Genomic DNA, 12816 nt, shown 5'->3' on the forward strand with positions numbered 1-12816 from the left:
AAACCAAAACTAAATTTTCGAAAATCAAAAAGAAAAATAACAAGAAAACACCAAAATTAAAGACTTGACATAAGATTAAACCAAAGAAAAATTATTTTTGAAAATTTTTAGAAAGAAAGACTTATAGGGGACGAAAATTTTAACAAGAAAAAAAAAAGACTCAAACTAAGAACAAAAATAAAACAAATAAAATAAAAATTATTTTTGAAAAGCTTTTATTTTCTTCAAAAATTTGAAGAAGAAGAAGAAAATAAAAATAAAAGACTCAAATCAAAGTTATACTCTTGCAAAAGTCAAAGACTCTTAAACAGAAAGCTAAGGATGCTTGAAAATAAACTGCATGAAAAAAGTTTTTGAAAAGCGTTTTAAAATTTTTGTAATTGAAAAACCAAAAACAGAAAAGACTCAAAGATAATCAAAGATCAAACAATGAAAAAAAAATATTTTTGAAAAAGTTTTTTCTTTATTGTTTTTTTTTTAAATTAAAAGAAGAAAACAAAAATTAAAAAACTCAAAATAAAAATAAAAATTACCTGATCTAGGAAGCAATATAATCCGTCAGTTTGTCCAAACTCAACAATCCCCGGCAACGGTGCCAAAAACTTGGTGCGCGTACGCAAATCTCACACTTCCGTACGGGCAGTACCAGCAAGTGCACTGGGTCGCCCAAGTAATACCTGAGCGAGTCAGGGTCGATCCCATGAGGATTGTGGTTTAAAGCAAGTTATGGTTATCTTGCAGATCTTAGTTACGTGGAATCAGAAGGTTGTTGGATAAACTTTGAATGATTATATGTCATATATGGAGTTGTAAGAGTAATGTGTGAAAGGGGTAAAACCAACTGGATTAAATGATAGGAATAGAGTTGAGAGTTGGAGTTTTTTTGTCTTTTTGAATTAACTCTGGTACTATGATGAATCCATATTTGACGATATATTTTGGTTTGATTTGAGTAGATTTCATCACATAAACCCACATTTATTCATCCAAATAGCATAATTTTGTGTTCTCTCCCTAAATTGTGCTTAATTATGAAAACATGCTCTATTGTGCCTAATTTAGCTTATTTTGTTCCAATTACCTTCTATTTGGTACCTTGATGTTATTTGTGAGTGGTTTCAGATGAATAAGGTAGGAATGGCTTGCTGGGAATGGAAGAGGAGCATGCAATTAGGAGAAAGCATGAAGAAAACAAAGGAGAAGAGCACAGCCATGCGTGCGTGTGCACAACCATACATGCGTACGTACAAAAAGAAAATCAGCATGCGTGCATACGCACAACCCTCTATGCGTACGCACAAGTAGAAATTTAGCAAAGTGTGCATACACACAGGTACCATCGCGTGACTTCTTGTAAAAGTCATGTGGCTCGCGATTTTGGGGCTTTCTCGGCCCATTTCTGAAGGCTTGGAGGCTGAAATCAAGTGCTATATGAAGAGAACTTCATGCCATATGAAGAGAGCCATCTTAAAATAGGAAAAATACATAGTAGGAGTAGGAGTAGTGTAGATTAGGAAATTCTCTCTTAGGGTTCTTAATTAGGTTTTGTAGCATTTTATACTTCAAGTTTGATTTTGGATTCTAGCAATTTTATTGTAAGTATTTCTTTAATTCTCTCTTTTATTATACCACTTGTTCTACACTTTCTTTTATTTTCATCTCTCTTGTCAATATATATATATAGTTTTGCAATTTTTTATTTCTAGTTGGATAATTTGATGTTTGATGATTATTGCATGTTTATTGAGTTGCTTTTATTGATTCTAAGCATTTTTGGTTCCTAGCTTTCATTAATTTACCAAGTTTGCCATGTTTTATGTTTGTGCCCTCGTTTGATGAAATGCCAATTTTGATTATGGGATAATTTTCACCCCTTGGCTTGGAGAAAATGAGTTTATAGATTACTAGAGTCATAATGTCCAATATTTAGTGATGATTCTTGGGTTGTTAGTTGTTATTATTTCCACTAACGCTAGCTTTTTACCAATTACTTTGGTAAGTTAACTAGGATTTGTGGATTAATAACAATTATGCTCACTTGACTTATCCTTCGATGTTAAGGGTTGACTTAGTGAGATTAATCCATCATAATTATCATAGTTGTGGTTGTGACAAGGAAGGGATTCCATAACTCATTCCAAGTCAAGGTTTCATTTATGTTTTGAACTATTTTTCCATTACTTTATAGCTTTACTTGTCTATATTACATACATAGTTCTTTTGTTCTTTCATTAGTTTATTAATTTTAATTTTGTCTTGTTCTTTAATTCCTTTATTGCTTGCTTTCAATCATTGAAAACAACCCCTTTACCTCTTGCAACCAAAATTATGCACTCTTTGGCATTAGTTCCTAGGAAAGACGACCCGAGAGTCTAAATACTCTCGGTTATTATTTTCTTTGATTTGTGACATCTTTAGGATTATAATTTGATTGATGATCAATGGTTGGGTTTGGAATATACTTGCAACAAAAATCTATTTTGTGAAAATTCCTAACCCGCTCAAGGCCACCATCATACTAATGCTTACTTTGCTTGTGAGTGATATCTTCAATGGCAGATTGTATGTGATTGACACTGGTTTGAATAGCTGCCAATACTCCTCTGAATCTGAACCCCAGGTTTAGCATGGATCCCTCTCTACTTGAGGGTGAAGTGCATACAGTCCATTCTCCTTTATGATCCTACTCAAAATGCCAAAGACAAGGTCAGATCTTCCAGATCAGAGAATGCTGCATCTTTGGGTTCTAGCCTCTACCACAGAGACCCTAATCTCCCCAGAAATTGGCTGAACAGATGTCTTGAGAAGTCCCCAACAAAGTCATGGATTAGCTATCTGAGAGATGTATATTCAAGCTGTTGGTCGTCCTTGTCCGGTGAAAGACGCATTCTGACCCAAGTAGACGAGGGTGTTTGTCAGGCACGTTCATATTAATGTGATTAATAGAGCTAATTGGTTATATCATCTTATTCACCATGATGAAGTACGAAGATACATCTTAGAATTAATCAAACACGGATCGAAGAGAAACAGTAGTACTTTTATTAATTCATAGGACTCAGCAGAGCTCCTCCCCTCAATTTAGGAGGTTTAGAAACTCATACTGAAAGTAAAAACACAAAGTAAAATGAAAATAGGGCTGAATAGTGTGCATTCCTATCTAAGAGGTCTGTAAAATACACTTTAAATACTAAATAGATGCCTAGTAAGGGTAAAATAGTCTATCTAATGCTAAAATCCACTTCTGAAGCCCACTTGGTGAGTGTTTGGGCTGAGCTTTGATGAGATCCAGGTGCTATGAGGTTTCTTGGGGGTGGAACACCAGCTAGGGAGTCCTCTTTGGGCGTTTATACATTGGTCTCTGCTCTTTGGGTGCTAGATGCCTGAAAGGGGGCAGGTAGCTGGCGTTGGATGCCAGTTTTGGGCCTTCTAATCCAAAGCAAAGTATGTACTATTATATATTGCTGGAAAGCTCTATAAATAAGCTTTTCATAGCCGTTTAGATCGCTCCATTTAAACTTCTGTAGCTCCAAAAAAGTTCTTCCAAATGCAGGCAGGTCAGATCCAGACAGCATCTGTAGTGCTTTCTCTATCTCTGAATCAGACTTCTGCACCAGCTCCTCAATTTCAGCTAGAAATTACCTGAAATTGTCCAAATGCATAAAAACTCATAGAAAAATCCAAAAATATGATTTTAACACTAAAACTTAATAAAACTCAATAAAAACTAAACAAAAACTACTAAAAACTATATGAAAATGATGTCAAAAAGTGTATAAAATATCCGTTCATCAGTGGGACTACTAACATTCTTTGGAGCCACTACGAATCAAAGAAGTTAGTTTCGAAGTTAGATCTAAATTAGGTGAAAATTAATTGTTGTTTGAATGGTTATATGTTGTATTACAAGGGGAACATGGATCTAACTACTTGTAGATTTTGTGATGCACTAAGGTTTCAAGTCAAGAGAGAATGGATTGGTAAACAACATGCCAAGAAAGTTCCAAACAAATGGATGTACTACTTGCCCCCTAATTCCTAGGCTAAAACGATTGTATGCATTGATGAGTTTGGCCCCTCACATGACTTGGCATAGTAACAACAAGAAAGATGGCAGTTTTATGATGTACAAGTCACACGATGATGCTTGGAAGAACTTTGATCGGGTCTACTCTATGTTTGTGAGCGACCCTAGAAACGTCAGATTAGCTTTGTGCTCTGACGGATTTGCACCGAACTCTAATTTTGGTAACGCGTACTCTTATTTACCTGTTGTGGTGACTCCTTATAACCTACCTCCCAAAATGTACATGAAGGACCCATGCATGTTCTTAACTTGTATCATACTTGGTCCAAGTAACCCAAAGGCCAAAATGATATTTTCTTGCAACCTTTGGTAGATGAATTGATGGAGTCATGGATTCATGGTGTAGAAATGTATCATATTTCAATAAGGATAAACTTCTAACTGCATGATACACTGATGTGGACCATTAATAACTTTTCTGCATATGGGATGTTATCAGGTTGGTCCACTCAGGATAGAATGTCGAGTCTCATTTGTATAGAGGATACGAAGGAATTTTGACTAACGAATGGAGTAAGAATTTGTAGTTTGATTGTCATCAAAGCTTCCTCGATATTAATTATCCTTTTTGGCACAACAAGGACTCGTTTAGGAAGAATAAAATTGAACAAGAAGAGGCATCGGTGAGGTTGAGTGGTTTGCAAGTGAGGTTTCTTGATGGTTACGCCTCTAACTTAGGTAGGTATGCAAACTTCTCACAGGATAGGCTTGCTAGTTGAAGAGTCATGATTGTCATGTCTTTATGGAGTTATTACTTCCTGTCGTATTTAGAGAACTTCCTACCAACATCTGGAAACCCCTCACCAAAATAAGTGAGTTCCTTAGGGAGTTATGTGCTACAAAACTTAGCGTTAATAATCTCACAGTCATGGAGAAGAATATTCCCATCATAATTTGTAAGTTAGAGAGGATATTATCTCCAGGATTTTTTGATGTTATGGAATACTTAGCAATCCACCTGTCATACAAAGCAAGAGTGTGTAGGCTAGTCCAATTTAGGTGGATGTAACCCTTTGAGATGATGATTAGATCTTTCAAGCGTACCGTGAATAACAGAGCTCGGATCGAGGAAAGCATCTGCAAAGCATTCCTAGCTAAAGAAATATTTGCATTTTGCTTTTTCTATTTTGATCCTCATGTTGAATCACGTAGAACAAAGGTTGAAAGGAGCGACGAGAGGGGAGAATCCTCGTCAACTGGAACAACCTATCCAATATTGTTTCGGAGGGAGTTGCAATGGGTGCGAATGGTGAATATTGGTTAGAGAAAAGGAAAATCGATGCCGCATATCTGCATGTATTGCTTAAATGTAACTAGATTTTACCCTACCTGAGGTATTTTTTAAGTTTTCGTAAACATAACAATTAGTAAGATAATAACTTTCCATCTAACCAAAACTTCAGTATACTAAAGTTTCATTATTTATCATATTGTATCATAGGTTATTCCAGAAAACAAATCCTGGTACATCACTAAACAATTTTTCATCTTGGTTCCGAGAATACATTAGTGTCTCTCTATCTAACATAACAGATTGGAAACTAGTTGCACTTATTTAAGACCCAATGAATAAGGGCACAAGCTTCCAATTCACAATGTTAATGGATATCAATTCCATTATTTACAATGGTCAATGGAAAAGAAAATAGATAACACCGGAGTCTGGGTTCGTGGGGATGCAGGCAGTGGTCATTCTTATTAGTATGGTGTGTCATACAATATAATTCAATTAGAATTTTTTTTGCACTACGTACAAGGTGTGCGTGTTTAAATATAAATGGTATGATCCAAGTTCACGACAAGAAATACAAAAGTATAAGGACTACAATATCATTAAAGTAAATGTACGACAGGTATACTATTTGCCTTATCAGGGATCATGTAAGTCTAGTTGGGTTATTGTGGTTAAGACTAAGCTAAGAGGTTGCATCAAGTCTGATGGGACAAATGGGTTAGCAACCTTACCAAATTGATTACTAACTCCTTCAAAAATGGTGGTTGACACCGGTGATCCGATCACCCTTAGGTCAGTTGTTAGGTTACGTTTGTTTCTGAGAACAGGACAAGACAAGACACTAAGAACAAGACACAGGGTGAAATGGATGCTGTTTTTGTTCATGCTATACTAGCAGTGTGAAACTTGCAGTGTGTCTAGTGATTCTTTGATAGTGCTAGTTCAGTTGGATTTTTCATTTCTTCTTGCACTGGGATTTCCCTATAAGCCACGTGAGTTACTGTTGCATTTGTCAGTTTGTTTTACACTTTGTCTACTTACTTTATATATTCTTTCCCATTTACTGAAATTTTGGCTTGTTTGATTTTCTGGATAGATGTACCGATAATTCACCCTGTTTGCATATTTGTGTTTTGCAGAGTCAACTGAAGGCTAAGTGGGAAGAGTGGAAGAAATTGCTTGAGAAGGCAAGAAATGACGCTGAGAAGAAATATGATGAAATAAATGAGCAGGTTTTCTTTTCACCCGTTTAGTTTCACTGATGCCTTATTCAGTTATCCTTCAGTGTTCTTGTTGAATTATTGTGTCCTAACTTGCTCTTATTGTCTAGTATTAAACTGTTGTCTACCCAACACATTAAAAAATTGTGGTCCATTGATGTGTATATGAGGAATTCATTATTTACAAGACTGTTAATTTATTTGGTATCTTTGGTGAGTGTTGGTTGCAGTTTGCAACCTAAGATCAGTTACAGTTAGCAAGTCTAGTTAATCACTGTCAATGTGCAGTCTGTGCCACTGTCGGTGATTGAATGACCTCTTCTTCCTAACTCTGTATTTTCTCTTTATCTTCAACTCAAAATATAAAAGAAATAATGGGTCACATTGTAATGCAATTTTAAACAGAATGTCCATAAACTGTATTTGATAGCAGGTAGTAACACTGTTTCTTCCTTGTGGCAAGCCCACATAGTGTGAACTGTTTTTATTATTTATATTTTATTGCATTGGTTTCTTTCAAATTACTTGTGTGATTGATGTCATCAACCTCCTTCAGAATAAAATACTTCATAGCCATCTTGAAGCTTTGCATATTCGGAAGGCAAAGAAGGAGCGCAATGCTGCTAGTATATCATTTGGAAGTAGTAGTGCAGATACATTTGGTGATGCTGGTCTTCAAACTGTGATGACTTGTCTCCGGAATTCAAAAGAAATTGTAAATACTTGTCATGTGCTGCAAATTTGTTTCGCTTGTATATTTGTATATTCATTTTAAGTTCTCTACTTTCACAGTCAGAAACAGAAGTGTCAGCTTTGATATTATTAGTAGTAAATTTTAAGTGATATTATGGTTATTTTGATATTATTTAAAGAAATTATTTAGTATAATTATATATTTATTTTTATTTTATAATATTCAACTCATTTAAATAAAAATGCAGAATTATTATGCATGTAATCATATTAATTATTATGTTGTATTGATAATTATTAGATAATTATATATATATATATATATATATATATATATATATATATATATATATATATATATATATATATATATATATATATATATAATTGAGCTTTGCTCCTCTAGGTGCTAGGCGCTCCCGTGGTTCGCGAGAAGGAAATAGTATAGTATGTCATTACTGGTCTTTCTTTGGCTTTAGCTATTCAGGAAGATTTCCCCCAAGTTTTTTTGCTATTTTACTAGATCGAGATGCTTTTGCCTAAGCTTTCTTTCATAGCTATAGCTTTCTTGAAGGGCGAAGGGCTCGGCGTCAATCAATTAAGAAAGATGTTCTGTTCGGCTGGAGAAGACGCACTCTTTCAATTATCTGTATTGCAACGTGACGTATACTTGAACCTTCCCCAAAATGGAAAAAAACCGACGCTTGCTGAAGGTGAAGTTTACAAATAAAAAAAAATTCCTTCTGTCGTGTATCCCCGATTAATGCAGCCTCATATGCTTCAATTATAGATTTTTAGTATTAAGCGAAAGGTTATACGAGAGTTATCCGTCAACATACATAGTTGAAAAGTGTTCTTGCTTGGTCCCAATCTGGGTTTAATGTGGAAACTCTACGATGAGGTTGCTAAGAGGTCCCTGAACTACAGCCCACCTGCCTTAGTTCGGGTAGGGGGCCTAAAAATTAGTAAGCCCTAGTGGACCACCAAGTTTCATCTCTCAAGATTGAATTGAAAGAAGATGCGAATGCCTTTTGACAGCCATCTTTTCTTGCAAATTCTTGATGGTTTCCCAGTCCCGTTGGTGAAGTTTGTCGCGTATAATGAAGAGATTCTCCAAAGAATTTGTTTTCGCTTCGCTCGTGCGTGGCACTCCTTGCTCGCGGAGCGGCAGAATCCACTGTCTCTACCTGTGCTCTAGCTTCGGGTTCACCTAGGTGGGAAACTAGCTCTCTTTATGTGTAGATATGGCTGGTGAAACTGTTGGGGAGAGATCGAGCTTCAAGAAATAGTGAATGGGGCGAGCGCATCCGATTGATTCTAAAGTCCTTTCCTAAACCACTTCCCGTTCAGTTGCTGAAAGATAGAGAGAACCTTTCTAAATGAGATTGAGTTCCACAAATATGCAAGCTAGAAAGATGCTATTTGATAACTGATCATTTGACCTATGCTATGGTAAAGGCTGGATTTCTGGTGGTAAAAACTTCTTGTCTCCGACCTGTGAGAAGAAAGTAAAGTCTCAAAAACCATTCCTATTAGGCGCACGGAACTCTTTCTTAGGGTTCATCATAGGGCTTGATGATTCCTTTTTGAAAGGATAAGCCTAAGAGATTGCTAGCGAGAACGCTTATCCTCTTTCTATCAACAAAATGGAGGAGAGGTCTTTTCTTTATGGAAGAGGCCTTGCACCTAGGACTAATTAAGATCCAGAAGAATGGGTCTAGGCTTTCGAAAAGATGAAGATGCGTTGTTGTTGGCTGACAGCCCCTATCGCTAATCAGAGAGAGGTAGCGAATCGAATTAAGTGGCGGCCTTGAGCTCTTCTTCTTTCCGCCCTCTTTGCGGCTAATCCAACTCTAAACCTAAACTTCGGATTCAATCCAGCCCCGGACTCCTAACTAAAACCACTCCCGATTGATTGTCTCGATTTCACTGCCTTGGTTGGCCACCATGCCTACTTCTCTCCAATGCTTACGTTCGAGCTACTACACTACGTAACCTATCCCGCTTTGTTAATTGTGTTAAGTATAACTGGGATTGTTGTAGAATGTGCTCTTTGAGCTGCTAGAGAATGCCCTGCTATTGACTCAGCTGGAGGGCAGGATTGGGCACTACCGATCCCGAGACAGACGACGAAGCTACATCGATTACAAAAAAATCTGAGTCAGTGGTGGCAGATCCCCTCTCTTTGAACTACCTCTGGAAATAGAAAAAAGAAGAGATGCTTTCACACTTGCTTCCTAACTCCCCAGCTACCTAGCTACCAGACTCCAACAACCTTAAATCAGTAGGGGAGGAGGAGTTGAGGTGATTCTCAATGGCTGGTTGTCTTTCAGAACCTGCTTCTGTGCCGTCTTTGATCCATGCTTGCGATCTCGGTTGTGAAATTTTCATTTTCTTTTGGCTTGGTAACTTGAAGGTTACGATCCTATTTCTGAGGGAATGATTTTTGCACAAGAAAGTAATACAGAAGACATCTTAGGAAGGGCGGCTATGTAGCAGTATTTTTCCATTCCTGGGGAAACTCTAGAGTTTAGTTTTTCATCCTTAGTTACAGCCTTTTCTGCCTTCTTATGGCTGATCCTACCTCCACATTCTGACCAGATTAGGCCTATAGCAGAAAGATCGTGAAGGAAGAATAAGAGAATCCATGGCTTTTTTCCCCAGGCTTCTTGGAGGTTTGAAGTTAGACTTCTCTCCTGCTGCTATGGCAACGGCAATCTAACAAAGGCTCCCCTAAGAGTTAGATTAGTACCGGCTTGATGATTCCTTTTTGAAAGGATAAGCCTAAGAGATTGCTAGCGAGAATAATTGAACCGGAGTTCGATCCCATCCCACACCACAGCTTCATGCCTTAAAGGCAGAGTTTCATTGAACAGCTGATCTTGGATGGACTTGGACTTGCAATCATTGAATTCAGATTCAGAGCTGACTGAATTGCCAGCTATGTGTTGTGCGGCTCCCGCGAAGCGAATGAAGGGAAGCTCGAAGAGCTTACGCCCACTCGGTGTTCCTTTTCCCTTTGCTTCCAATAGTTGGACCTATCCAGAAAAATTGTCGGCCTACGAATGTGGTTTCGATCCTTTCGGTGATGCCAGAAGTCGCTTGGCTTCGTCCGGAACCAAGGAGGCATTCTGGCGGGCGCGTGCGTGTAGGAAGGCCGACCACTACATAAGTCTTTCTTTTTTGGTAAACCCAACCAGCGATTGACAACAAACAAGTCTTCTTTTTAGAGCAAGAAGCTTTTTTCAAATCCTCCACAGCATCCAGGATCACAAGTGGGTCGGATCTTACTCGAAGCACTCCACCACGAATAAGAATCTTCGGGTTGGATAGGCAGTAGAGATAGGAACTCCTATCTGTAGGGCGGGCTTTCAAGACAAGACAGAGATGCACAACTCCAACTTTATTCCTCTTAGGCGATGTCTGGATCTCAGTCTATCTCTTTCTCTTTTAGTTCCTTTCCTGGAGATTCCTGTTCAATCGTTACCTCGTTTCATAGCCTATATCTCCGCTTTCACTGGTTTTCACTTATATACAGTAGTTATAGTATACCAAAAAAAAAAACCAAGACCTAAGGCTACACTTATATACAGTAGCTATAGTATATATAAAAAAAAAAAGAGGGACCTAAGGCTACGCTTATAAAAAGTAGCCATGGTATACAATGTGGCTACGCTTTATAAGTAATGCAGTAGCGTTAAAAAGTGTAGCCTATTCTGGAAGAATGAAAGCTGAAAAGCGTAGCCTTTGGTCCTGGACAGCATCACTTGAAAAGCGTAGCCTATTCCTAAACGCCAAAAGCGTAGCCCTTGGTGCAGAAAAGCGTAGCCTTTGAGAATAGGCAACGGCTGAATAGGAATCACCCCAAAAAGCGTAGCCGTAGCCCAAAAAGCGTAGCCGTAGCCTAAGGCATCATTTTTTTTCACTTTTGGCTACACTTTTCAAGTGTACCTGAATGGGTGTTTTTCTTGTAGTGATTTCTAGTGCAACCTCCATTTCGCTCACCATCTATGCAAAATCAAGATGATAAACCACATCTTGTAGTGTAATGGTGACCTCGCCCCACGAAAGGTGAAACCTATAAGTCTCGAGACTCCACCGCTCAACAAATACAAAAAACAAAGCATTGTCAAACATAAAATTTTTTAACTCAATTGTGTGTCCAATATAGCAAGAGTAATCAAAATGTCTGTAATAATATAGTTGATTAGTTTTTTGTAATTGTGTATTAGAATGATCACAATAACTAAATTATAAAAATTAACATTATCTAATTTATGTATTTCTAGTATTTAATGAAATTAAATATTATAATTAAGTATTTAAATAAAAAATACTCTAATTATGAATATAATAATATAAAAGAATTAATTAATCATATCTTAATATAATTAAGTAATCAAGTAAAAAAAAGAATTTCATCTCATTCTAAATCATTAATTAATCATCTTCTAATGTTATCTTTTAACTGTTGCTCTTCTAATTAATTAAATTCAATTATCATAGCATGACAACTAATTAATTAAATTAAAATAATCTAAAATATTAATATTTTAACATGTCTTTTAACTACTTAAATCAAATTATTCTAATATGTCAACTAATTAGTTAAATTGAACTAATTTAAAATGTTATTATTCTAACACGTCTTTTAACTAATTAAATCAAAATATTTTAATATGTCAACTAAAATTAATTAAATTAAAATATTATAATATGTCAATTAAAATTAACTAAATCAAAATATCCTAATATATTAACTAATTAATTATTTAAAATAAGATATAGACAAACCAATTTTAAAATTCAATACTCCAACTATATATTACGTTGCACTTAATCGATTGATGTCCCTTGAATACACGTATTGTCGACTTTACTTCACACAGAAATTTTAAGAAAAATGTAACGAAACTTTTCTAATTACCAATATTCTCCAAATAAATGTTGATTTCGGTTGCACCCTATATATAGCTACCATGGTATTTATCCCGCGTCGTGAGGGTAAAAGATCTTCTGTACCATATCCCAGATAAACTCCACCCATCTCAGCCTTTTTTTACATGTTTCGGATGTATAACAGTTTCGTTGTTCCTTATCCTAGGTGCTCAATACTTGGGATCTTTTTTTTTTTTTTTGGTCTCAATGCCCAACGTGTGATAAAATATTTAAATAATTCAAATAAAAAATCCTCGTTAAAATACTTTGAGCTTAAAATCTAGTATTACCTTGATTTTATGTTGAGATAAATCCTTTCGACATTTTTTAATATATTAATAATTAATATATTTATATTTGGCATGTAGAAAAAAAGCACATTAATTTATCTGGAAATAAATTAGTTTTAAATACATTTATTTGTTAATATAACAAAACGATTAAAACGATCCATGCCTCAACATATATATATATATATATATATATATATATATATATATATAGAATAAAAAAGTAACAACCGTACGCGTTAATGTTAGGTTGTAATCGATAATTTGTCTTAGTGAAAGTAATTTATCAATGATTACTCGTGCTCATCAGATTAACTTTGGTCAACTTACTATTCTAGCATAATCAAGAATAAA

At 35.9% G+C, this 12816-nt stretch overlaps 1 long non-coding RNA gene across 1 annotated transcript; it reads left to right on the top strand.

The window, feature by feature from the left end:
• Positions 1–6193: 6193 nt before the first annotated feature.
• Positions 6194–7395, top strand: LOC130970629 (uncharacterized). The gene is made up of 2 exons (XR_009082081.1): positions 6194–6553; positions 7098–7395. It is a non-coding gene; the product is annotated as an uncharacterized LOC130970629 (long non-coding RNA).
• The last annotated feature ends 5421 nt before the right edge of the window (positions 7396–12816 follow it).

The sequence above is a fragment of the Arachis stenosperma genome, chromosome 3, assembly GCF_014773155.1.
Source record: "Arachis stenosperma cultivar V10309 chromosome 3, arast.V10309.gnm1.PFL2, whole genome shotgun sequence".
In the NCBI taxonomy this organism is placed as follows: domain Eukaryota; kingdom Viridiplantae; phylum Streptophyta; class Magnoliopsida; order Fabales; family Fabaceae; genus Arachis; species Arachis stenosperma.